The sequence below is a fragment of the Lathyrus oleraceus genome, chromosome 2 (assembly GCF_024323335.1).
Source record: "Lathyrus oleraceus cultivar Zhongwan6 chromosome 2, CAAS_Psat_ZW6_1.0, whole genome shotgun sequence".
Classification (NCBI taxonomy): Eukaryota; Viridiplantae; Streptophyta; class Magnoliopsida; order Fabales; family Fabaceae; genus Lathyrus; species Lathyrus oleraceus.
Window position 1 is genome coordinate 95,141,574 of NC_066580.1, and position 25,478 is coordinate 95,167,051.

The 25,478-nt window shown below is 38.8% G+C and overlaps 1 non-coding gene across 1 annotated transcript; it reads left to right on the forward strand.

Annotated features, from left to right (window-relative positions):
* Positions 1-7,322: 7,322 nt before the first annotated feature.
* On the forward strand, positions 7,323-7,429 carry LOC127125015 (small nucleolar RNA R71). Its single transcript, XR_007804481.1, has one exon. It is a non-coding gene; the product is annotated as a small nucleolar RNA R71 (small nucleolar RNA).
* Positions 7,430-25,478: the final 18,049 nt, after the last annotated feature.

A 25,478-nucleotide genomic window follows, 5' to 3' on the forward strand; every position in this document is an offset into this window, starting at 1 on the left:
TCATTCAACACTTGTTCCAACATGAATGAAGTGTCTTCAACTCATTTCCACATCCCAATCCATCAGATCATGTACAGTTGACCACAGTTGACTTTTCATCTGACAGATGAATTTGGCAATGCATAGACCAATTTGAACCCCAATCTTCAACTGAAATGGCTCAAGAGTGGAACCCTAGCCTCAATAAACACAATACAATCACAAAATGAACCTCATCTCCATCTTAAACCCCATCTCCTGATCCAGCCCTGATTGGCCCAATACAACTGATTAGGGTTGACCAGTGGTCAAAACCCTAATCTCAAGGAATCTTCTTCAATCTCCTGATGACATCCAACCATGATGATGATGATGTATCATTGCAATCAAGATGAAGACCAACATCCATTGAGAATCAAGAAACCCTAATTCACAGTCCAATCCTCAGATGGCCATGATCAGTCAATAAAACCCTGGCTTGCACCTTCTGACTTCCTATCTCCTGATTAAGACTTGGGAAGATGGCTTGCACAATGTAACCACATGATATGCAATATGACATGCCTAATGCCCTAAAATGAAATGCAAATATGTTAATGCTAGTCCCAATAGAGGAGGGCAAATTTTGAGGTGTTACATATTCGAAGAAAAATAAAAATATGTGGGTTGTCTCCCACGAAGCGCTTTGTTTAATGTCGCAAGCTCGACATAAAACTATTAAATGTTAATCTATTAATTTTGGAGACAATACGTCTAAGTGCAGGACTTGCGAGTCTTCATTGTTTTCATCATAATGATAATGTTTTAGACGCTGCCCGTTTACGATAAATGATTCAATAGATTTTCCTTTAATTTCTACAGCCCCACTAGGAAAGACATTAGTAACTTGGAAAGGGCCAGACCACCTAGAGCGTAGTTTTCCTGGGAATAACTTAAGTCTAGAGTTAAACAATAGGACTACATCGCCTTGTTTGAAAGTTTTCCTTGATATACATTTATCATGCCATTTTTTCGTTCTTTCCTTGTAGATTCTGGCATTTTCGTATGCGTCTTGTCTAAGTTCCTCTAATTCATTTATATCTAGAATTCGCTTTTCACCGGCGGCCTTATAGTTTAAATTTAAATTTTTAATAGCCCAATAGGCTTTATGTTCTAACTCCACTGGGAGGTGGCAAGACTTACCATAAATAAGCTTAAATGGAGTTGTTCCTATGGGAGTTTTGTAAGCGGTTCGATATGCCCATAAAGCTTCGGATAATTTTGATGACCAGTCTTTCCTCGATGTAGCGACTGTTTTTTCCAATATCTGTTTAATTTCTCTGTTAGACACTTCCACTTGTCCACTAGTTTGAGGATGGTAAGGTGTTGCTACTCGATGTTTTACACCATACTTAAACAATAATTTTTCGAGTATCTTAAATATGAAATGAGATCCACCGTCACTGACTACTATTCTTGGGACACCAAATCTTGGAAAGATTATATTCTTAAAGAGTTTAATTACTACTCGTGTGTCGTTTGTTGGAGAAGCTATAGCCTCAATCCATTTTGATACGTAGTCAACCGCTACGAGTATGTACTTGTTACCAAAAGAAGGTGGAAAAGGTCCCATGAAATCTATTCCCCACACATCGAAAATTTCTACTTCCAAAATGCCTTTTTGCGGCATTTCGTCACGTCTAGATATGTTCCCTGTGCGTTGACACCTATCGCATTTCTTGACTGCGGCATGCATATCCTTCCATATGTTTGGCCAATAAAGACCGGCTTGTAGGATTTTAGAGCAGGTTTTAGATGTACTTGCATGTCCACCATAAGGAGCGGAATGACAATGTTGGATTATACTTTCTACCTCTTCTTCAAGTATACAGCGACGAGAAACACCATCGGGGCCTCTTTTGAAAAGTAAAGGGCCGTCCCAGTAGTAATGTTTTATGTCATGGAAGAATCGTTTCTTTTGTTGGTAGGATAAATCAAGTGGAACCACTCCGACGGCTAAATAATTGACAAAATCAGCGTACCATGGTGTAACGCAGACAGCCAAGGTGGTCTCTACCTGTTCGTCAGCTCTATTTTCTTCCAAATTAGCTATAAGTTTATCGTACGAGAAATCATCGTTGATCGATGTTCTTTCCGGTTCCAGGTTTTCAAGTCTAGAAAGGTGATCTGCTACTACGTTTTCAGTTCCTTTTTTATCTTTGATTTCCAAATCAAATTCTTGTAGCAACAAGATCCACCTTAGGAGTCTAGTTTTAGCGTCCTTTTTTGTTAAGAGGTACTTAATGGCAGCGTGATCAGTGTAAACGATTATTTTAGCTCCGACCAAGTAGGAACGAAATTTATCTAGTGCAAATACTACAGCTAAAAGTTCTTTCTCGGTCGTGACGTAATTCATTTGTGCTTCATCTAGAGTTCTACTCGCATAATATATGACGTGAAGTTTTTTATCCTTTCGTTGTCCTAAAACAGCGCCCACGGCGTAGTCACTTGCGTCACACATTATTTCGAAAGGTTCATTCCAATCCGGGGTCTGCATTATGGGCGCGGAGATCAATGCTTGTTTAAGTGTTTGAAATGCTTCTAAACATTTATTGTCGAAGATGAATTCAGCGTCTTTCATTAATAATTCGGTTAAAGGTTTAGTTATTTTAGAGAAATCTTTAATGAATCGTCGGTAAAAATCGGCATGTCCTAAGAAGCTTTGTATTTCTCTCACAGTTTTCGGAGGTTGAAGGTTTTCGATTACTTCTATTTTGGCTTTGTCTATTTCAACTCCTCTATTTGATATGATGTGTCCTAAAACAATTCCTTCTTGTACCATAAAGTGACATTTTTCCCAATTAAGTACTAGGTTTACTTTTACACATCGTTCTAGAACTCTTTCTAGGTTTTCAAGACATTCTTCGAAACTTTGTCCGCATACGGAAAAGTCATCCATAAAGACTTCCATGATGTTTTCAAGAAAATCGGCGAATATTGCCATCATGCACCTTTGGAAGGTTGCAGGAGCATTGCACAAGCCAAATGGCATTCGTCGATAAGCGAAGGTACCAAAAGGACATGTGAACGTTGTCTTTTCTTGGTCATCAGGATGAATTGGTATTTGAAAGAAACCTGAGTAACCGTCTAGATAGCAGAAGTGAGAATGCTTGGCTAGTCGCTCTAATATCTGGTCTATGAATGGTAAAGGAAAATGATCTTTTCGGGTTGCTTTGTTTAGCTTCCTATAGTCAATGCACATTCTCCATCCCGATTCAATTCGTTTGGTTATAGTTTCTCCTTTTTCATTTTCGATCACTGTTATACCTCCTTTCTTTGGTACTACGTGTACAGGACTAACCCATTTGCTATCAGATATAGGATATATGATACCTGCCTCTAATAACTTCATTACTTCCTTCTTCACTACCTCACTCAGGATCGGGTTTAGTCATCTCTGATGTTCCCTAGAAGTTTTACAGTCTTCTTCTAGCATGATACGGTGCATACAAATAGAAGGACTTATCCCTTTAAGATCGGTAATATTGTATCCTAGTGCGGTTGGATATTTTCTTAAGATATGTAAGAGTTTTTCGGTTTCAAGTTTTCCTAGGTCTGCATTGACTATCACTGGTCGTTCAAGTTCTAAGTCTAGGAATTCATATCTCATATTTTTGGGAAGTGTTTTCAGGTCGAGGGTTGGTTTCTTAAGGCATTGCGTAGGATCTGATGTTATTGCTAAACATTGGTTCAGTCTGTTTTCTACACGATAGTCGTACAATTCGTCCTTTTCTAATTCTGTTTCTTTTATGCATTCATCGATGATATCCATGAAGTAACATGTGTCTTCTATTGCAGGTGCTTTCTGTAACACCCTTCTACCCAAACGACATATTTAAATAGATTATCAGAGTACAACATGTAGAAGAGTTTACATTTTCTTGCAACATGACACTTATCGCATCACAACATAAAACATATTAATTATTTTATTTAATTTTCGCAGCGGACAACCACACAAATATTATCATTCATCATATAATAATAAAAATGTTTCAACATTATCTCAACAAAATATCTCAACATAATAGTCATCATAAACAACTTAAATAATAACCAATTATCTATCGAATCCCATAAACCCCGGTGTCACATGACCAGAGCATTTGACTCGACTCTGTAGAATAACTCTACACTTATTCTTCAAACCTCAACAATAGCTACTCCGCTTTATCTGCACATTGCTCATCATAGATGAACATAAACACATGCAGAAGGGGTGAGAATTACATTATTAAATAATAATATAACGACAGAAATATAAACATAAATATATTTCACATATGCCAACACAGCTCATCATAATCATCATAATCAACATACTCATGAACATCAACAAAACAACATATCAATTACAATGCACACACCCATGCATGACTCAACACGACTCGGTATACCCATTTTGTGACCAACTACAGGATCACCACTCCCAGATTCATCACCATAGAATCCGAGTTCCCCGCAAGGAACCAAGCCTCTCAACAAGCCCGGAGTCAACAACATCATTGGAACTCAATCCGTTCATCACTAGGCATCGGCCTTTCATGAATGCATGCACACCAATCATGCATCATAATCAACATATCAACAACAGCATCATATAGTCATGTTATTATCATCATTAATAGCATGGCATACAACTCAACAAAACAACAACGACATTACAACGATATCACATCGTTACATAACACATTTACAACTAAACACATAAATTCAACATATCATCATCGTAAACACCTCATACACCATCATATAATCAATGTTAATTGTTTATAATACAATTACAGCGACTTACTAAGAGTCTCGCAACTCAACGTATTCAAAACTCACCAACATTAGCTTCTGCATTTCTCCAGTTCGCGCCGCCAACATAGGGACGCGCCGCGAACTCCTCCATTTCTCCAGGTCGCGCCGCGAACGAAGGATCGCGTCGCGAACAATTAATTCGCTTCAGTACGCGCCGCGAAGCAGGGTCCGCGCCGCGAACGATGCGTTACAGAACTCCTCTGAATCCTGCCCAGTTCGCGCCGCGAACTGGGCTTCGCGCCGCGAATCGCGCGCGACAGAAGCCCTCTGCTGAGGAAACCAGCGCAACTTTGCTTCTCTACTCGCCATAACTCATACCCCACAGCTAACAACCCAATATCAACATTTAACAGTCATATATACACAACATACTTCGATTATAATGCGTATAACTCAACGAAACTCACAGATCGGAGAATTTCCATCAAAACCCCAACTTTCCCAATCTCCCTAAAATCCCCAAAATCCATCAACAATCCAACATATATCATGAATTTGCTCGCATATTATCGTTTAATAAGGTTCAGACCCCTTACCTCTTTGGATTGAAGGAAGCTCTGAGCAATCTTTGACCTTTTCCTCTTCCTTCTCTTTCTCTTCAGCGTTCTCCCCCTTTCTCTGACTCTGAGGCAAAACACGTGAAAACAACCTGAGTTCTCACTTTGGCCTCTTTTATCCCCTTTTCCACTTTTACCCTTCCACTCTTCATATTCCAATTATTTTATTTTATTGTTATTAAAATAAATAACATCTATAATAATAATAATAATAATAATCCAATAATTCAACTTTATTTAATTAAATTAATAAAATAATATTAACTCAATTAAATAATTCTCTTATTTTAATCGGGGTGTTACACTTTCAAAAATTTGGAAAGAATAAACTCAATTTTCTCTTCTCCTACTTCGAAAGTGAGTCGTCCTCGTTTTACGTCTATGATAGCACCGGCGGTTGCTAAGAAGGGTCTTCCCAATATAATGGGGGTAACTTCATCTTCTCTTATGTCCATAATTATAAAATCGGTGGGAATGTAGAATTGACCTATGCGCACGGGAACGTTTTCAAGAATTCCTACGGGATATCTAACGGAATGATCTGCTAATTGCACAGACATTTTAGTTGGTCTTAATTCTCCCATTTCAAGTTTCTTGCATATGGACAAGGGCATAATACTGATACCGACTCCTAAATCGCATAAAGCTTTATCTATGACAAATTTTCCTATATGACAGGGTATAGAAAAACTACCAGGATCTTTAAGTTTATGAGGCATATTTTGGATTATTACGCTACACTCAGCAGTGAGTGTAACGGTTTCGCTGTCTTCAAGTTTCCTTTTATTAGATAAAATTTCTTTTAAGAACTTAGCATATGAAGGCATCTGTGTAATAGCTTCTGTAAAAGGAATCGTGACGTTTAATTGTTTCAGTAGGTCAACAAATTTTTTAAATTGGCTCGCGTCTTTGGTTTTAATTAGCCTTTGAGGATAAGGGATAAGTGGTTTGTAAGGCGGCGGAGGTACATAAGGTTCTTTGTTTTCTACGGTTTCTTTATTACACTCTTCCTTTTCCTTAGGTCCACCTTCTTCCTCAGTTGACTTTTTAGAGTTTTGGTTCTCAATCCTTGGGTCAGACGGTCCTTCTACCTCTGTTCCACTTCTTAATATAATTGCATGAGCGTGGCCTTTCGGATTAGGTTGGGGCTGTCCAGGAAAGGTACCAGTTGGGGCAGCAGTAGGCGCTTGTTGTTGAGCTACTTGCGAGATTTGTGTTTCCAGCATTTTGTTATGGGTAGCCAGGGCGTCTACTTTACTTGCTAGTTGTTTAATCTGTTCGTTAATGTGTACATTCTGGTTTAAGAACTCTTTATTGGTTTGCTGTTGAGAAGCTATGAAGTTCTCCATCATGATTTCCAAATTGGATTTCCTAGGAACGTTATTGTTAGGTGTAGATGGGGTCGACTTTTGATATCCAGGAGGTATAGCTGGGGCTTGACTGGGAGCTTGACCTGGTGCATATAGAGCGTTGTTACTTTTATATGAAAAGTTAGGATGGTTCTTCCAGTTTGAGTTATAGGTATGCGAGTAGGGATTTCCTTGAGCATAGTTCACCTGCTCTATTTGAATTCCTGTTAGGAGTTGACAATCTGTAGGCGTGTGACCTTGAATTCCACAGACTTCACAATTTTGAGTTACGACAACCACGGTGGCTGGAGGTGATACATTTAAACTTTCAATTTTCTGGGCAAGAGCATCCACTTTTGCATTAACATGATCAAGGCTACTTATCTCGTACATGCCCCCTTTTGTTTGAGGTTTCTCTACCATTGTTCGGTCGCTTCCCCACTGATAATGATTTTGGGCCATGCTCTCGATAAGTTGATAGGCGTCAGCGTAAGGTTTATCCATAAGCGCACCACCGGCGGCGGCGTCTATTGTTAACCTTGTGTTGTACAAGAGACCACTGTAGAAGGTATGAATTACTAACCAGTCCTCTAAACCATGGTGTGGGAAAAGTCTCATCATGTCCTTGTATCTTTCCCATGCTTCGAAAAGAGACTCATTATCTTTCTGCTTAAATCCATTTATCTGGGCTCTCAACATAGCTGTTTTGCTTGGGGGAAAATGTCGGGCAAGAAAGACTTTCTTCAACTCATTCCATGTGGTGACTGAGTTGGAAGGAAGAGACTGAAGCCATCTTCTAGCTTTATCTCTTAACGAGAAAGGAAAGAGACGAAGTCGAATTTCCTCTGAAGTGACACCATTAGCTTTAACGGTATCAGCATATTGGACAAATACGGATAAATGAAGGTTTGGATCCTCGGTAGGATTTCCAGAAAATTGGTTCTGTTGCACTGCCTGCAACAACGAAGGTTTAAGTTCGAAGTTGTTCGCTTCGATTGCGGGTGGAGCAATACTAGAATGCGGCTCATCTTGCGATGGAGCAGCGTAATCTCGAAGAGCACGAGCTGGTTCTGCCATCACTGGTATCGTCGAAGGAAGAAGATTTTTGAGATCAGGAATTTCGATTGGAGGAAGATTGTTTGTAGCACGATACTCCCGAATTCGTCGTAATAATCGGAGATATCGTTCAACGTTGTTGATTCGTAAGTAGTATGGTTCGCCTTGTGAGCGAGTGTGTGGCATACAAATCAACGAAAAAGAAGGTAAAATAAATATTGCCTTAGTCTCTACAGCGTAACAGGAGAGTTACGATATCGACTAAATAAAAGTCCCCGACAACGGCACCAAAAACTTGATCGCGACTTTATGAGTCTATCAGGGTATTAACTGCAAGTGCACAGTCTAATCGCGTAGTTTTAAAAGATATCGATCCCACAGGAACTTAATGAATCGATATACCGTTTTTCTAAGGTTACTGCGTAAAGCTAAGGCGGATTGTACTTTGATGATTGGGGGGAAAAGTAAAACTAAATTTAGATCTAGATTAAATATCAAATAACACGGATATCGGTATGTAGTTTGTCGTAATTAGGGAATCAAATCTTCGTTGGTCTTTTTCTTAATTTTAAAATAAGTCTTTCCAGTAGACACTATTAATTAAAAGTCTTGTCCTCAAACTCTCGCTCTGTTGAATCAGATTATGACTTTATATTAATGTACGCTCTCACTATTTCGCTAAATCTAAAATCACTTTTTGAAAACAATAGAATCTATAGAAACTCTTTTTAAGAAAATACTAACCGTTTAAACACCCTTGTCTCAAACTCTCGCTCTGTTGACTTAGATTATATGATTAAACTTAAATGCTTAACTCTCGTCCTCACATTTAACTTTTAAAAATAATTTTTGAAAATGATTAGAATTTAATTAACCTTAAAAATTTCTCTCGCCCTGATTTAAAGTTAATGTTCAATTTACACTGTCCAGTTAAAAGCTCAAACCGTCGTTCTATTGATTTTAACTTCTTTATGTCTTTTACTCTCGTACAAAAACTTTGGTATTAACTCTGTAAATTGAGACCAGAAAAAGAGTGACTATATTTTTAAATAAATTTAAACCAACTCAGTTTTGATTCCTTTATTCCGCTTACTTTACATACCGATATCTAAATTAATTAGCCGGACATGCTAAACACGCATAAACAACAATCATGCATAAATACGGCCATAATAAACAAACAATATATATAAATAGCAGCACAAAGCTTATGTAAATTAAAACAATAACTCAATTAATTAATGAACCTGGAAAATTACTAGAAATCTTGGTTTTATCCCCTAGCTTCGATGCTCGAACACTCCACCACAAGTCGGTTGGATTTGTTCTTCACAATTCTTGATCAGACAGGAAGGTAAAAACAAAGAAATAAAATACTATAATCTAACGTAAGGTTAGATCCAGTAAAAATTACACAATAGTTTCCGGTGTAGAAACTATCGTGAGAAAATAAATTGAATGCTTAGTAAATTAAGCTAGCAAAGAAAAGAAAATAAAATGCTAAGAAAATAGAATGCTGGAAAATTAGAAAGCAGGAAAAATATTGCACGGCGTAGGTCTTTTTTTTTTCAATTGGATCTTTTGAGGTCTACCGTTTCCTCAAAAGCATCTTCAGTAGGGTTCCAAAGTGTCAACGAGTCAAGAGGAAAAATAGGAGAGGGCCTCCTTCTGTTACGCGCGTCAAAGCCAAAATATAGGAGTGGGGGTGTGACGGCCGTCACACTATGTGTTACGGTCGTAACACTAGGTAAAGGGGCGTGACGCTCGGCACGTGAGTGTGGCGGTCGTCACAGCCATTTTGCTTGCCCCAAATGTGGGTTGGGCTTTAGTGAGATGCTTTTCCTAGAGAATCCTCTTTTTGCACCCCTTTTCTTTCTTTTTCACACATGCTTCAAATAATGTTACCTGAAATAAATAATAAGAGAATACCAAGTAATATCGAATAATATAAAATAAATTGAATCAAATAACAATATAATTTAATTAAATCAAGTCTAAAAATGTGATATAGTTTCATGTTATCAGAACCAAGACATCTTCCAAAGGAAGGAAAAAAGGCCAAGTTTCCACACAATACCATGAAAGAGGGGATACTTACAATCTCACTAACTAGAATGATATGCATTTTGTGTCAAAATTTAGCGCCATGTTAAGCAATCGTAATTGGACTTATGTAGAAGTCATAACTATTTGTGGTCGGGCAATAGAATTTTGGTGTTAATGCATGTTAGAGACATAGTATAATGAACTATGCTCATGAAACATACCACACACAAAAAGAATATTCAAAGTGGGGGACCTAATCTCATCCATACTTATGTTGATTTTGCAATCAACTAGCCTTAGGATATAGAGATATTATAGGTCCATGACATGAATGCATAAAGAAGGGGAATGAGATTAAGAGGGAGGGGGAATGGATCAAACACAAATTGGACAAAGTAGTACTTTTATCAAGTTAAGATCATTCATTCATTTTGGGAGATGGAATGTACATTCCATCAATCCCCTAAATCCAATGATCTTAACCTAGCAAAGTCAAATCAACCTTGACCAATGCCCAACAACCCAAGTCAAACTCACAAAGTCAATTAAAATGGCCCTACACAATTAATTTGACATTTAATCAATTAAATATAATAAAAATAATGCATTAAATTAAATATGGTTGGTCAATTTCCTAAAACCTCATCAAAACACCAAAGAAATGGCCATAAGATTTATCATAGGTCAAACAACGTCAAAGGACCTTGGAGAAAATTTTTCAGAATTTTTGGAAACCTAAACGTATTTTTAAACAATTAAAAATATTCACAAAATCAATTAAATCATGAAAAATATTATTAATGATCCAAAAAATAATTTTAATTTAGAAAAGGAAAGAGGATTTTATTTAAATTTTTTTGGTGAAACTCTCATTTTTTTATCAATATTAAATTTAATATGAATTAATGAAAATAAGAGAAATAAAATGAAAATTTAGATAATCAAAAAAACGTGGACCACTTGATCTCCCTCATTAATTGAGGTGGCAGATCAAATGGTGAGAAACACGTGTTCCATGGTACACGCTAGTCAGCGCTCCACACATTGGGTAATCATAAGCAACGTCCCTGATTAAAACATTTTGAATCAATCCAATGGCTCAGAACACATCCAACACATCGCCAGAGCCAAGTGTCGGTCATCTTCTCTGATGACCCTGGCCAGACCGGTTCTTTCATCACCATAACATAAATGAAAAAGGAGGACATGATCTTAAAGAAAAAATGGCGTAGATCACGAATATCACCTCAGTTTAACCTAACTCCAAATATATAGAAAGATACGCGGAGTTGAATTTTGAGGTGTGTGAACTGATTTGCTTCGATTTGACCTCAAAGCAACTAAATCTTCTTGCCTATATTGGTAGGACTTCAGACAACCAAAGATCCAAGAGAACTGATGAGAATTGAGAGAGAATCGAAGAGAAGACAAATCTGGAAAAATACCTTCAATGCTGTGCAGAATTAAATCTCTCTTGCTTCAATTCGTGCTTGATCTTGCTTATGGAGCTTGTAGAAGTGGATTAAAAATGGTGCAAGGCTTTGGATCCTGGAGTTTTTGAATCTCCAAACAGTGAGATTCAAACTCAAATTTCAATTGAAATTTATCAGGTTTTCCTTTGAATTGTGAGGGTTTCAATGGTTGGAGGCAAAGCTGGCGTGCAAGGTCCTTGAAACTGAAGCACTGGACCTCTATTTATAGCAAATGGTAAGTGTTATTTGCACACTTAAAAATACTTCCAAAATTGGTAATGTAAGGTACACACTTGCATGGGCATGTGTAGACCCATAAAGCATCTCAATTAGGTCCAAATGCACATGAAATAAGGTCTGAATGAAGATTGCATTGCAAGGCAAATATATTTGGATGTTTGAAGCATGATTCTTGCCAACTGATACAGCCCTGTTCAAGCTATGCACAGACCCCTCAAACTTTGTCCAAAATGAATGAATTTGGACTTTTTGGAAAGATTAGATCAAGAGGAACAACTCTTATGTTGTACACTTTTCCATTTGGAACTTGTATCATGGTGATTTTTGAGGTGGAAGTTTGGAAATTTCAACATGTCAAAATATTTTCTAAGTGTCAAGCCATATGTTCAATTATTCCACCTTGGCTAACTTTTTATGAGAGCTTCAAATGAGAAAGGTGTCTCCATAAAAGTTATATCTCTTTCAAAAAGCTTCAAAATGGTCATAAATTTGACATCATTTGGATTTGGGATGAATGAGTTATGCATTTTTGAAGTTGAGGAAAATCACTTGTTCAATGGTATTGGTTCAAAATGACCTATAATGTTCCCTCATATCATATGCTCATAAAAGTTGAATTAGCTCTCACTCCAAACATCAAAGTTTAAGTAGACACCTTGAATTTGATTGTGCAACTTGGAAATGCTTCATATCATAAAAATTGAGCAAGTTATGGCCTTGGGAAGTTGACTTTTAAATTAGGGTTTAGACAAAATGACCTATAATGTTTCAACATAGAAAATGACTTTCGAAGAAAAACTAGCTCTAGACCTAGACATTAAATTTGTTTGGAATGTCATTTAGACTAACTTTGATCTTGGAGTAATTTTCATATGATGAAAATTGTAGGAGATAGGGTCTAGGGGGACCCAGTTTTGGTCAGATGAATTCCTCTGGTCAACCACCATCAACCACCTTGCTAACTTGCAATTCTCTTGACTTTTTGGACTCATGGGAGATCATATATACATAAGATTATGAAATTTGAAGTCTCCCTTGAAGTATTTGATCAATTGGTGAAGAAGCTTGTTGAAGAGGTTACTCAAGATACCCAGATGAACTAGGGTTTCCAAGGCAAACCAACTTCAAACTCTTGAAGAAATCTTGATCAAAATAACATGTAGAGATCATGGGACTCATATATGATGCTTAGAGCCATTGTGGATCATTCCTTGGTTGAGCTCTTTTAGCAATGATGGTCTTAAACCCTAGATGTGAACTTAATAGATCAAAGGTGATCATGCCCTACCTACAAATGAGTTAGACAAACGCAAAGACATATTTTTGGTATTTTGGGTAGTAAATGATAAAATACAAAGTATGATACAATCATATGGTGTTTGGTGATCTCTCCCAACATAAACCCAATGAAAGAGGGGTAAGGAGGATGCCACGGTATGATCCTAATGCTAATGCAGATGATGAGATGGCATGAGGGATCTTATGATCAAAATTGGGGTCTTACACATTGCTCATATTTAAGGACATTCTAACTGAGGAGGTGAAGGTTAAAATCTTTGCATTGAATCAGTAGAATGAGCTTAAATAACAACATATAGAAACAAAGTTTGGTCCCTAAGAGACCTCATGATGCTTATGATATGAATGTTAAAATAAATCTTTGTGGGGAAATGTTGCCACAAAGGAAAAGAATCCGGAGAGTCTGAAAGTCCACAGGAGTATAATGCATTTCCATAAGGAAAACTCACCGGGGATACGAAGACTCTGGGGGATAAAAGGGTTATGCGTAGGCCAGACTACGACTTAAAAACTACTGGGGAACTAGAGGAATTCCATAAAAAATGGAAAGACTCGGTCGGGGAAGCAAAAAAGGACATCTGTAGGGGAAACAGGTAGATCATAATAAAAACTGAAATACTCGAACCATGCAGAAAAAGCGATTTCACTAAGGAAATACACACTCAACTCAACTGGGGAAGAAATAAACTTCAACATAGGAGGAGCAGAAATCTATCATCCATTACTGGTTACTGGGTAAGGAGATAACAAAATCTGACAGAAAGGACATTCGTTACCGGTTAGGGTAAACATATCAAGGATGACTCACTGAAGACCGCCAGAAGGTGTATTCATTATCGGTTACTGGGTAAGAATAGGCTTGCTGGGGAAAAGCTGAAAATAGGATTTACAACTATCGGCTACTGGGCAGAAGACCACAAGGAGAGAATATCCGTCACTAGTTAGAGTGAACATATCAAGGATAAACTCAAAGGAAAAAAAATCTGTCATCGGTTAGGATGAACATATCGAGGATAGTCTTGCCTGGGGATGTTTATGAGGATATTCGTCACCAGTTAAGATGAACATATCAAGGATAAACCACCTGAACAAAAAGTAGGAATTACATCTATCGAATGCTGGATAGAATACCATCAAAGAGAATATCTGTCACCGGTTAGGATGAACATATCAAGGATAGACTCCGGGGAGAAAAATGGGGATTACATCTATCAATTACTGGATAGAAGACCACAAGGAGGATATCCGTCACTGGTTAAAGTGAACATATCAAGGATAAACTCTGCAAGGGGAAAAAACAGGATTTACAACTAGCGGTTACTGGGCAGAAGACCGCAAAGAGAAGGAAACTCATCATCGGTTAGGATAAACATATCAAAGGAGTACCCGTCATTAGTGGCCCAGGGGATGCACAAATTCATATGGCGCATCCTCTTCTAAAAGTGGTTATTTTGTTTTTTTTAATTATTGGTTATTTTCGTTTTTTTTTTTTGAAAAAAATGGTTATTTTAAAAAAAATCTCACTTTGTTCTTTTAAGTGTTATTTTTTTAAAAAAATGTTTGTTTTAATTATCACTTGTAAAATTTAAGATAGTATTGTCAAAATTATCCATAGATATTAAGAGTATTATAGGTAAAAGAATAATTATTGTTTAAAAAGTAGCAATAATGATTAACTTTCTTGATAAAAAGTTAAAAAAGAACATATGAAAAAACAAAGGAAGTAGGGGTGGAAAAATGGGTTCGGCCCGCTGGGCATGCCCGTTTTGCCCTCACTTTTGTGCGAGGTGGGCCAAGGATTTAGGCCCTCACCCTCAAATGTGTCTGCCCCGTCCCGCCCCGTTTTTTTCGCGGGCTTTTGCGGGCACGTGTATTTACATAAATTTTTGCATCTATTGAAAAATAAGAACGTCATTAATTTTAAAATAAATTGTATTTGTTAAAACGATATTTATTTTAAAACAGAGAAAATATTATTCCACACTCATTTTTTTTTAAATGGAAGAGATTCTCTCCTACCTAATTTTCATTGAAGAGGGAGTAGTGGACATCTTTACTATTAAATTTTCAATTTTTTGAATTTTGATAATTTATGTAGGTGTGATAAAATATATTTGACCTCATTGAATATTGTTTGTTTTTTTCCCCTTTTTTTTAGAGTTCTAAAATTTTGGGCATGCATCTTTAAGTTTAATATATTTGTCTCGCATTACTATATTTTTTTATAGGTTTTTACAAAATGACTTAACAAGACATGCATACCCATTTGTTATTTATAATTTTATTTGATCAAGATTTCATTGCATTTATACTTTACGGGAGACAATCTCTTCCCTTTTAGAAAAAAATAGTTTTTATTGACTTTATATATTGATTTGAAATCTAAAAAAAAAATATGTACAACTCTTTTATGTGTCATGAGGTTGTATTGTAAACATTATGGAATCAAGTCAATGAATATCATGAGATTTTAAGATTTAAAATAATGTGTATATTTACATATTATGAATTTGAACTACTAGTTAAATTTTATAGTAAGACTTTAGAACCTTGGAACATTCTTTAGGAAAGTTGTATTAATAGACTTAGGAGTGATGCATCAAATGGTGAATTCCATCTGTCATACCCCAAAATTTGCCCATTAATATTTCAAGACATTTTGCAAGGCATTCCGACTCATATATAACACTGATCTTGAAGAAACAAAGGCCCAGCTCACGGATGGCCCAATCCAGAAAATGACCCAAACTGGCCTGTTCGCTACGCGCTCGCCTAGCGAAGCTGACAGACAACAAAAATTTCGGGCTTCATTCTGAGCCCAAAAAAAAAAAAAAAAAAAAAAACGAGAAACGAAAAAAAAAAAAAAAAAAAAAAAAGAGAATTTTTTTTTTAATTAATTAATTAATTAATTAAATAATTAAAATAAATAAATAAATAAAATATAACAAATTATTTTGGACTTGGGTCTCCCTCATTCCAAGCCCATTACCCACGAAATTAGTCTATAAATACTGAAGTTTCAGTAGGGGAGTGACACTTGGAGTTACACTGGGAGATTCACTGGGAAAAAAAAAAGAGGAGGAGAACAGAGAAGAATGAATAGAAGTTTTGGCATAGGAACCCTGCCTACCCGGAGAATTCAGAGTAAAGAAACCCTGAAGGCAGCCCATCTGCACCGAAGCCATCGCCGTCCAATTCCCGCTGCCTAACTTATTCCGATACTACAAGTGGTCAATCCCTTCAACCTTGAATTGGCAAACAGGTTTGCGTATCTCTATTGTTTATACTTTCAATTGGCCATATCTACATATATAATGCATCATGATTAAATGTTGATATATAATTTGCTTTCGTATGGGAATTTAAATATGCCTGAATACCCTGAATGTTTGATCATGTTATTCCTGTGATAAAATGCCATAAAATTCAAAGTTCCTAACGTGGGGCTGTTTTCAAATTCAAAATCCGTGGCCGCTCGCTAGCACCTCGCTAGGCGAGCCTGGGGCGAATATTCGTCTGGCCTTCGCTAGGCGAGGCAGAGGCGAACGAGACAGTAGCTGACTTTTCTATTCTGTTTTTTTTATGTTTTATCATAGCCATGCATTATTCATCATATCCTATTTATTGTTGTGATATTTCTCCGGTGTAATCTTCGATTGCACCCTGATTTGGTGTTCTGACATGTTTCTTTTTTTTTGAGTTTCGTAAAGGTTCACATATCCCAGGAAAAGGTTATTGGCTAGGTATTCCACTTTATTTGTGGGATACCCTTGTGGAGTTTCCCCTAAATTAATTTTTAATGTATTAATTTCTAATGTATTAATTTTTTAATATATTATTTTTAATAATTTTAATGTGGAGTTTCATCCTAATTATATAATTAATTGTAAAACTTTGCCTTTGAATAAGTGATCTTGGACCTCTCTTTGTTGCCTTACGATTACGATATTACGGTCATGTCCCGCGAACGTGGGGATACCCTTAGCAAAGACCCTTCGGTTAAATCATCATAAAATAAATTATAGTCCCTCGGATGTTGCCTTCGAATATACAACTTTGTCCCTCGATGACCCTCCGATGTTGCCTACGGTTAAAAGATGATAGTCCCTTCGAATGCTAAGATATCCTCGTAACTGTTGCCTTCAATGACCTATCGATGACCCTACGATGACCCTTAAACATCCAAAGGATAAAACTACTTATTTCTCAATAATAAGGACAGTTTTACCCTCATAAGGATAGGAAATGCTCATAAAGACCTTGGGTCGGTATAACTCTTAATTGTTGGCTCACAATCTAAAAACAATCTTCACACCTCACACCTTTCAAAATATCTTTAGAAAATCACCACTTGGTATATATTCATACTAGAATCATTACCGAGTTATATTTTTCTAAACAATTTCCAAAACTAAACGAGATAACTACTTTGTATATATTCATACAAGAATCATTGCAAAGTTAAATTCTCTTTCCAAAAACAATTTTCCAAACAATTCACAAACACTTTTTTTCAGACAAAAATAATATAAGTGATCGAGCAATTAAGAGCCCATGGATAACCATGGATACAAAGGGTGCTAACACCTTCCCTTTGTATAATGTACCTCCCGAACCCAAAATCTAAATTAAGGTCTTTCCTGTTCTTTTCCACCTTTCCTTATTGGATAAAAGAAAAGTCGGTGGCGACTCTTGCTAACCGCGACATTGCGATAAAAAACACAAAAAGTCCAGTTCACCGTATGACAGAACTGGCGACTCTGCTGGGGACCCTAAATATTTAAAAAGAGAGGTTACCTTAAAAACAAGATCACTTATTCAATTTGTCTGATTTATTTTTAAGGGATTGCTTGGGTATGTTATGCTTGAGTGAAAGATCCTACACCCGGATCTAGTGTACCTTAGGTAAGTAGCAAGAGATCATCGCGACTGTCCGGCGTATACTGGAATGGTCAAAATGATGGCTACGGTTAATGTGGCACTTTGGATGTCCTGATGTTCCTCATGTTAGTTGAGGAAATATTTGGCATTCGCGTGGTGTCATAAAAGCATTAACCAGACCTTTAGAACCCTAATTGACTCATCCTGGCCATTAGAAAGTAGTGAGATAACTGGCTTCGGTTCCGACTGGAGTTGGTTGAGACTCGATACTACACTCTTTGAGATTGGACTTTAGGGAAGCTTCGGTCAACCACTTGGTGTTGCACTGAAGTGGACTTAAGGAAAGGTCAATGATTTGAGATCCTTCTAGAACCCGGTTACTATTCTAAGACAGGTTGAACCAACCAAACTTCAGTGGGGAGGGTATTTACCTATGGAACTCACGCAAGCCTTAAAACCTAGGAATGATTGTTGTGTGACTTGCTTGTGCTTGTTATTTATCTAACAACATGACATCATAACAATATAACATCATAACATCATGGCATTGTACTAACCATTTCAAGGATTTAGGGATTTAACTCTGCTAAAAAAAAAACAAAAACAAAAGCAAAAACAAAAGAGAAAAGAAAAAAAAAGCTCTTTTTGTTAGTTTATGCAAAGTTAAATCCCGAAAGTCCTTGAAAACATTTCATACATTGCATTGCATCGCATAACAGGTATTCTAAAGGATCAGTGTTCTCACGATTTTCCTATCAAACAGATTCCAGCAGATTCAAACAGATTGAACAATGGCTCTCGAACAAACTGTCAAAGATCTCCAGGCCCAGAATGCTCAATTCCAGGAAATGATGCTGAGCTTATCTAAGGGGCAGGAAGAACTGAAAGCTCTTTTGATGGAGAAGAAGAAGGACCAGAAACCTGTGGGTTACATCAACCCGGGGAGAAGGCTTAAGGGACAGGTTACAGGAGTCAAGATTAGAATTCCGAAGGATTCAGAAGAAGAGACCGAGAATGATTCGGAAGATGAGAATCCTAATCTCGTCAATTCTGAGGACGACGATGAAGATTATGAACATGAACAGTACTCTCCGAAGGATGATAAGTACAAGTTGCTGGAAGAACGTATGCTAGCTATGGAGGGGCAGAAAGTGCCCGGTCTGGATTTCGAAAACTTGGGTCTGGTCTCTGATGTGGTCATTCCCCGCAAATTCAAGGTTCCCATTTTCACTAAGTATGATGGTGCCTCTTGTCCTCAGATGCATCTAAGGGCTTATGTGAGAAAGATTCAGCCGCACACTACTGATAAGAAACTGTGGATCCATTTCTTCCAAGAGAGTCTGTCTGGCACACAGTTAGAGTGGTATTATCAGCTTGAGAGCTCTAACATCCGCACATGGACTGATTTAGCAACAGCTTTCTACAAGCACTACCAGTATAATTCTGAGTTAGCGCCTACTCGGCTACAGCTACAAAATATGACTATGGGCTCTAAAGAAAGTTTCAAAGAATATGCTCAAAAGTGGAGAGATTTGGCTGGCAGAGTCAAACCCCCTATGACTGATCGAGAGTTAGTGGACATGTTCATGGGTACACTGACTGGCCCATTCTACAGCCATCTACTGGGAAGTTCCTCGTCAGGTTTCACTGAACTTATCTTGACAGGTGAACGGGTTGAAAGCGGCATTCGAAGTGGAAAGATACAGGCAGCTACTTCTGCAAGCACCAAAAAGTCCTATCAGGGAAAGAATGAATCAAATGCTGTGTACAGTGAGAGGAAGCATAACAAGAAGAATCGTGACCATACTGTTGGGGCAGTTACAATTGCCGCACCGCCATCTCAGAACTTCCAACACAGACAAGACAGGTCGAGAAGACAGTTTACCAAGATCAATATGACTTTAACCCAAGCACTGCAGAGTATGCTAAAGGCCAATTTGATTACCCTCAGAGGCCCTCCTGCAAATCCCAACACTACTTCTCCTCGTTATAATCCCAACGCCAGGTGTGCCTATCACTCCGATAGCCCCGGGCATGATACGAATGATTGCTGGTTGTTGAAGAACAAGATTCAGGATATGATCGACGCTGGAGAAATTGAATTTGATTCTCCGGCGACCCCCAATGTCATCACCGCACCTATGCCTAATCATGACCAGAATGTTAATGTTGTGGACGACAATTCTCACGTTACTGACGTTGCTGATTTAGCATTTCCTCTCCTGATCGTTAAGAAGAATTTATTGCAAGCTGGTTTATTTCCAGGTTGTGCTGAAGATTGCGATCTCTGTGTACTCCGACCCAATGATTGTTTGAAGTTGAAGAACGGCATTCAACGGCTGATGGATGATCGTACAATTCTATTTGAAAGGGTTCCTAAGGTGGACAACTCTATTGAAGAGGTATCTGTGATTGCTAGGTCCAAAGCTCCAATGAAGATTACCGCTACTAGAGTGCCTGTGAAGATTACCGCTGAGCCCAAAGTGGCTCCCCTGATTATTACCGCACCTGGCCCCGTGCCATATTCCTCCAGCAAAGCTATTCCGTGGAACTATGGAGGCGACGTTTACATCCATGGCATAAAGCAAGTTGGTAGTTCTGCTAATCCTAATGATATTGTGGGGACTAGTAAAGTTACTCGAAGTGGAAGGATCTACTCCCCAGAAATCTCACCTCCCGCTCCTGAAATTCGAGGAAAAAGACCAGTCAATCCTCCTCAGTCAGAGACATCGGTCAAAGTTACTTCTGAAGATGTTGCCAAACAGGAAATGGAAGAGATGCTGAAAATCATCCGTAAGAGCGATTTTGATGTAGTGGAACAATTGGGGCATACTCCGTCTAAAATCTCAATGTTGTCCTTGTTATTATCCTCTGAATCCCATGCCAATGCATTGATGAAATTCTTGAAGACCGCTCATGTGCCTCAAGAAACATCCGTCGATCAATTCGAACATTATGTTGCTAATTTGACTGTTGACAATGGCCTAGGCTTTTCCGATGCTGACCTGACGCCAGCAGGAAAGAATCACAATAAAGCTCTGCATATCTCCATCGAGTGTGAGGGTATCACCCTGGCTCACGTGTTGATCGACAACGGCTCTTCCTTGAATGTGCTCCCGAAAGCTGTACTCGATAAATTTGACTACAAAGGCATTGAACTGAAACCTAGTGATGTTGTGGTGCGTGCTTACGATGGTGCGAAGAGTGTTGTCTATGGTGAAGTGGTTCTCCCTATCAAGATAGGACCTCAAGTCTTCAACACTACCTTTCACGTGATGGACATTCGTCCCGCCTACTCCTGCTTGTTGGGGCGCCCTTGGATCCATGGGGCAGGTGCGGTAGCTTCGTCGCTTCATCAAAAGCTGAAGTATCCAATAGCAGGCATGGTTGTCACTGTATGTGGAGAAGAAGAGTATATTGTCAGTAGTGTGCAAGCCTTCAAATACGTCGAGATGGATGGTGAATTCTTTGAGACTCCTTCTCAGTCATTTGAAGTGGTTCCTCCACCCAGTCCTGTCCTTAAGCCAACTCCCCTTGTGCCCAAGGTTGTTCGTGCTCCCCCTGTCATGATCTCTCTGAAAGATGCTCAAGCCGCGGTTGAAAGTGGTGATCGTATTGGTTGGGGTCGACTGATTAATGTACCGTACAAGTCTGATAAAGCTGGCCTGGGGTTTAACTCTGGAAAGATAGTCAAAAATCAGATTAATGCTGTAGAAGATGCTGATAGCGATTGCGACTTGGATAGCTGGATTTTCCCAACAATTGGTGACGGACTCAACAATTGGAAGACTGAAGACATTATCCCGATTTCCTTTAGTCAGGAGTAATTGTTATTGTTTATTCTAGAATTGCAAATTTTAATTTTCTTTTACAATCAAACTTCTTAAAGCATTGTGTCTATGCCCGAGGCACAATAGCTAATTTGTTAAGGGTTTTGTCATTTTCATAAGCATATTTATATTCAATAAATCAATGGACGTTTTGCATTCAAATATTGCGCTCTTTGTCTTTCCTATTATCTTTCAAACGAGCTATGTTTTCTTACACACACGCACGTAACGAATTGCAGATCCCTATCCACTCTGGATCCTGTTGATAATAGTTCTACTACTGTTCATTATGACTTTGAAAATCCGATCTACCGAGCCGAAGATGGAAGTGAGGAAGATTGTGAAGTACCTGAAGAACTTGCCAGAATGTTACTACAAGAAGAAAGGACTATACAGCCGCATGAGGAGTCAGTTGAGACTGTAAATCTGGGTACCGAGGTGGACAAGAGAGAAGTCAAAATAGGAGCAGGCTTGGAAATCAGTGTCAAAAGAAGATTGATTCAAATGCTACATGACTATGTGGAGATTTTTGCTTGGTCTTACGAAGACATGCCAGGGCTGGATACCGATATAGTAGTGCATCGTTTGCCGACGAAGGAAGATTGTCGTCCTGTTAAGCAAAAGGTTCGTCGCATGCGTCCTGAAATGTCCGAGAAAATCAAGGCCGAAGTCATGAAACAATTCGATGCTGGTTTTCTGGCGGTTACTTCTTATCCTCAATGGGTTGCTAATGTGGTACCAGTGCCAAAGAAGGATGGTAAGGTGCGAATGTGTGTGGATTACAGAGATTTGAATAGAGCGAGTCCCAAAGATGATTTTCCACTGCCACATATTGATGTTCTGGTAGACAACACCGCTCAACACAAGGTATTCTCCTTCATGGATGGATTCTCGGGTTATAACCAGATCAAAATGGCACCTGAGGACATGGAGAAGACTACGTTTGTGACGCAATGGGGCACCTTCTGTTATAAAGTAATGCCATTCGGTTTAAAGAACGCAGGAGCAACATACCAGCGTGCTATGGTGGTTTTGTTCCATGACATGATCCATCACGAAATAGAAGTGTATGTGGATGACATGATAGCCAGATCTCATACTGAAGAAGAACATCTCGATCATTTATACAAACTGTTTGAGAGGCTGAAGAAATACAAGTTGAGATTGAACCCGAACAAATGCACCTTTGGAGTAAGATCTGGTAAACTCTTGGGCTTTATTGTCAGTGGTAAAGGTATTGAGGTTGACCCAGCCAAGGTGAGAGCTATTCAAGAGATGCCAGTTCCCCGTACGGATAAAGAAGTCAGAGGTTTCTTGGGACGTTTGAATTACATTGCCCGATTTATTTCCCATTTGACCGCTACTTGCAAACCCATCTTCAAGTTACTGAGAAAAAATCAAGAGATGATATGGAATGATGAATGTCAAGAAGCTTTCGACAAAATCAAGAAGTACCTCCAAGAACCTCCGATTCTGGTACCACCAGTTGAGGGAAGACCTCTAATCATGTATTTGACCGTTTTAGAAAACTCAATGGGGTGCGTGTTGGGGCAACATGACGAGTCTGGTCGAAAAGAGCATGCCATATACTACCTTAGCAAAAAGTTTACCGACTGTGAAACAAGATACTCACTGCTCGAGAAAACTTGCTGTGCTTTGGCCTGGGCTGCTCGCCGACTAAGACAGTATATGTTGAATCACACCACTTTGTTGATTTCTAAGATGGATCCTATCAAATACATATTTGAGAAACCCGCCCTCTCCGGAAGAATAGCAAGATGGCAGATGATTTTAACAGAGTATGATATCCAGTATACCACCCAAAAAGCAATCAAAGGAAGCGTGCTAGCTGATCATTTGGCTCATCAGGCAGTGAATGATTATCAGTCTATGAATTTTGAGTTCCCAGATGAGGATGTCATGCTTGTTACTGATTATGAAGAACCTGGACCGAATGAAGGACCCGAAGTGGGATCCCGATGGACTATGGTTTTTGATGGATCGTCTAACGCATTGGGCAACGGTATTGGCGTCGTGATCATTTCCCCCAAGGGTGGCCATACGCCTTTCACCGCTAGACTATGTTTTGAGTGTACCAACAATATGGCTGAGTATGAAGCATGTATTTTGGGACTCAGAGCTGCTATAGACCTGAGAATCAAGTTTTTGAGGGTGTATGGAGACTCAGCCTTAGTAATCAGTCAGGTCAAAGGAGAATGGGACACTAAACATCCGAACCTCATCCCCTATCGAGAGCAGGTGTTGACATTAATCCCATACTTTGAAGAGATCACATTCGAACATATTCCCCGAGAGGAGAACCAGTTGGCAGACGCATTGGCTACCATGTCATCTATGTTCAGAGTCAGATGGGACAATGAAGCTCCCCGGATTACCATTGAACGACTAGACGAACCAGCATGTTGTTATGAACTTAACGCTGATGAAGTAGAAGAGAAGCCTTGGTTCCACGAGATAAAAAGATATTTAGAAGCTCAGGAATACCCTGAAGGGACATCCATCAATGACAGGAAATTTCTGAGGAAGTTCTCCGCTAAATTCTTTTTGAGTAATGGAATATTGTACAAACGTAACCATGATTCGACTTTGCTTCGCTGTGTGGATAGAAAGGAATCAGAGAAGATTATGGAAGACATGCACGACGGTATCTTTGGGACTCATTCTAGTGGACATACAATGGCCAAGAAGATTCTGAGGTCAGGGTATTATTGGTCTACCATGGAAACTGATTGCCACCATCACTCCAGAACTTGTCATAAGTGCCAGATCTATGCGGATAAAGTACATGTGCCTCCTGCTCCATTAAACGTGTTGACCGCGTCGTGGCCCTTTGCAATGTGGGGCATTGATATGATTGGCGAGATTAAACCTACCGCCTCTAATGGACATCGTTTCATCCTTGTTGCTATTGATTACTTCACAAAGTGGGTGGAGGCAGCCTCATTTGCTTCTGTTACTAAGAATGTGGTGGCACGATTCATCAAGAACAACCTCATCTGCCGATACGGCGTCCCTGAGAGAATTATCACTGACAATGGCACTAATTTGAACAACAAGATGATTACTGAACTCTGCACGCAGTTCAAAATAAAACACCATAACTCTTCTCCGTACCGGCCAAAGATGAACGACGCTGTAGAAGCGGCTAATAAGAATATTAAGAAGATTATACAAAAGATGACGGTAACATACAAAGACTGGCATGAGATGTTACCATTTGCTCTTCATGGTTATCGTACTTCCGTGCGAACTTCGACAGGGGCAACTCCTTTCTCTTTAGTCTACGGAATGGAAGCCGTTTTACCAGTGGAAGTTCAGATTCCCTCTCTAAGGATCATGAAAGAGGCGGGCTTAGACGAGGACGAATGGATTCAGACTCGACTCGATCAGATAAATTTGATGGATGAGAAGAGACTTGCGGCTGTATGTCACGGGCAGATATATCAGAAGCGCATGACCAGGGCATTCAACAAAAAGGTCAAGAGACAAGTGTATCAAATTGGCGACCTGGTAATCAAACGCATCATCCTACCACAAACTGACCCCAGAGGCAAATGGACTCCCACATACGAAGGGCCATTTGTAGTTAAGAAGGTATTCTCAGGTGGAGCCATGATACTCGCTACAATGGATGGTGAAGACTTCCCACATCCCGTGAACGCGGACATAGTTAAAAAAATACTACGCATAAAAGAGACCCGCTAGATCGACGTATCTAGGCAAAAGTAAGGGCATCCCGGCGAACCAAAAGGGTTCGGGCAAAAATTAGGGATATATAAAAAAAATGTACACCCGGCAAGTCGAAAACCTGAAAAGGCGGCTTGGGCAAAAAAGGGTATCCTGGTGGACTGAAAACCTGAAAAGGCGGTCCAAGCAAAAATTAGGGATTAAAGCGTATGACTA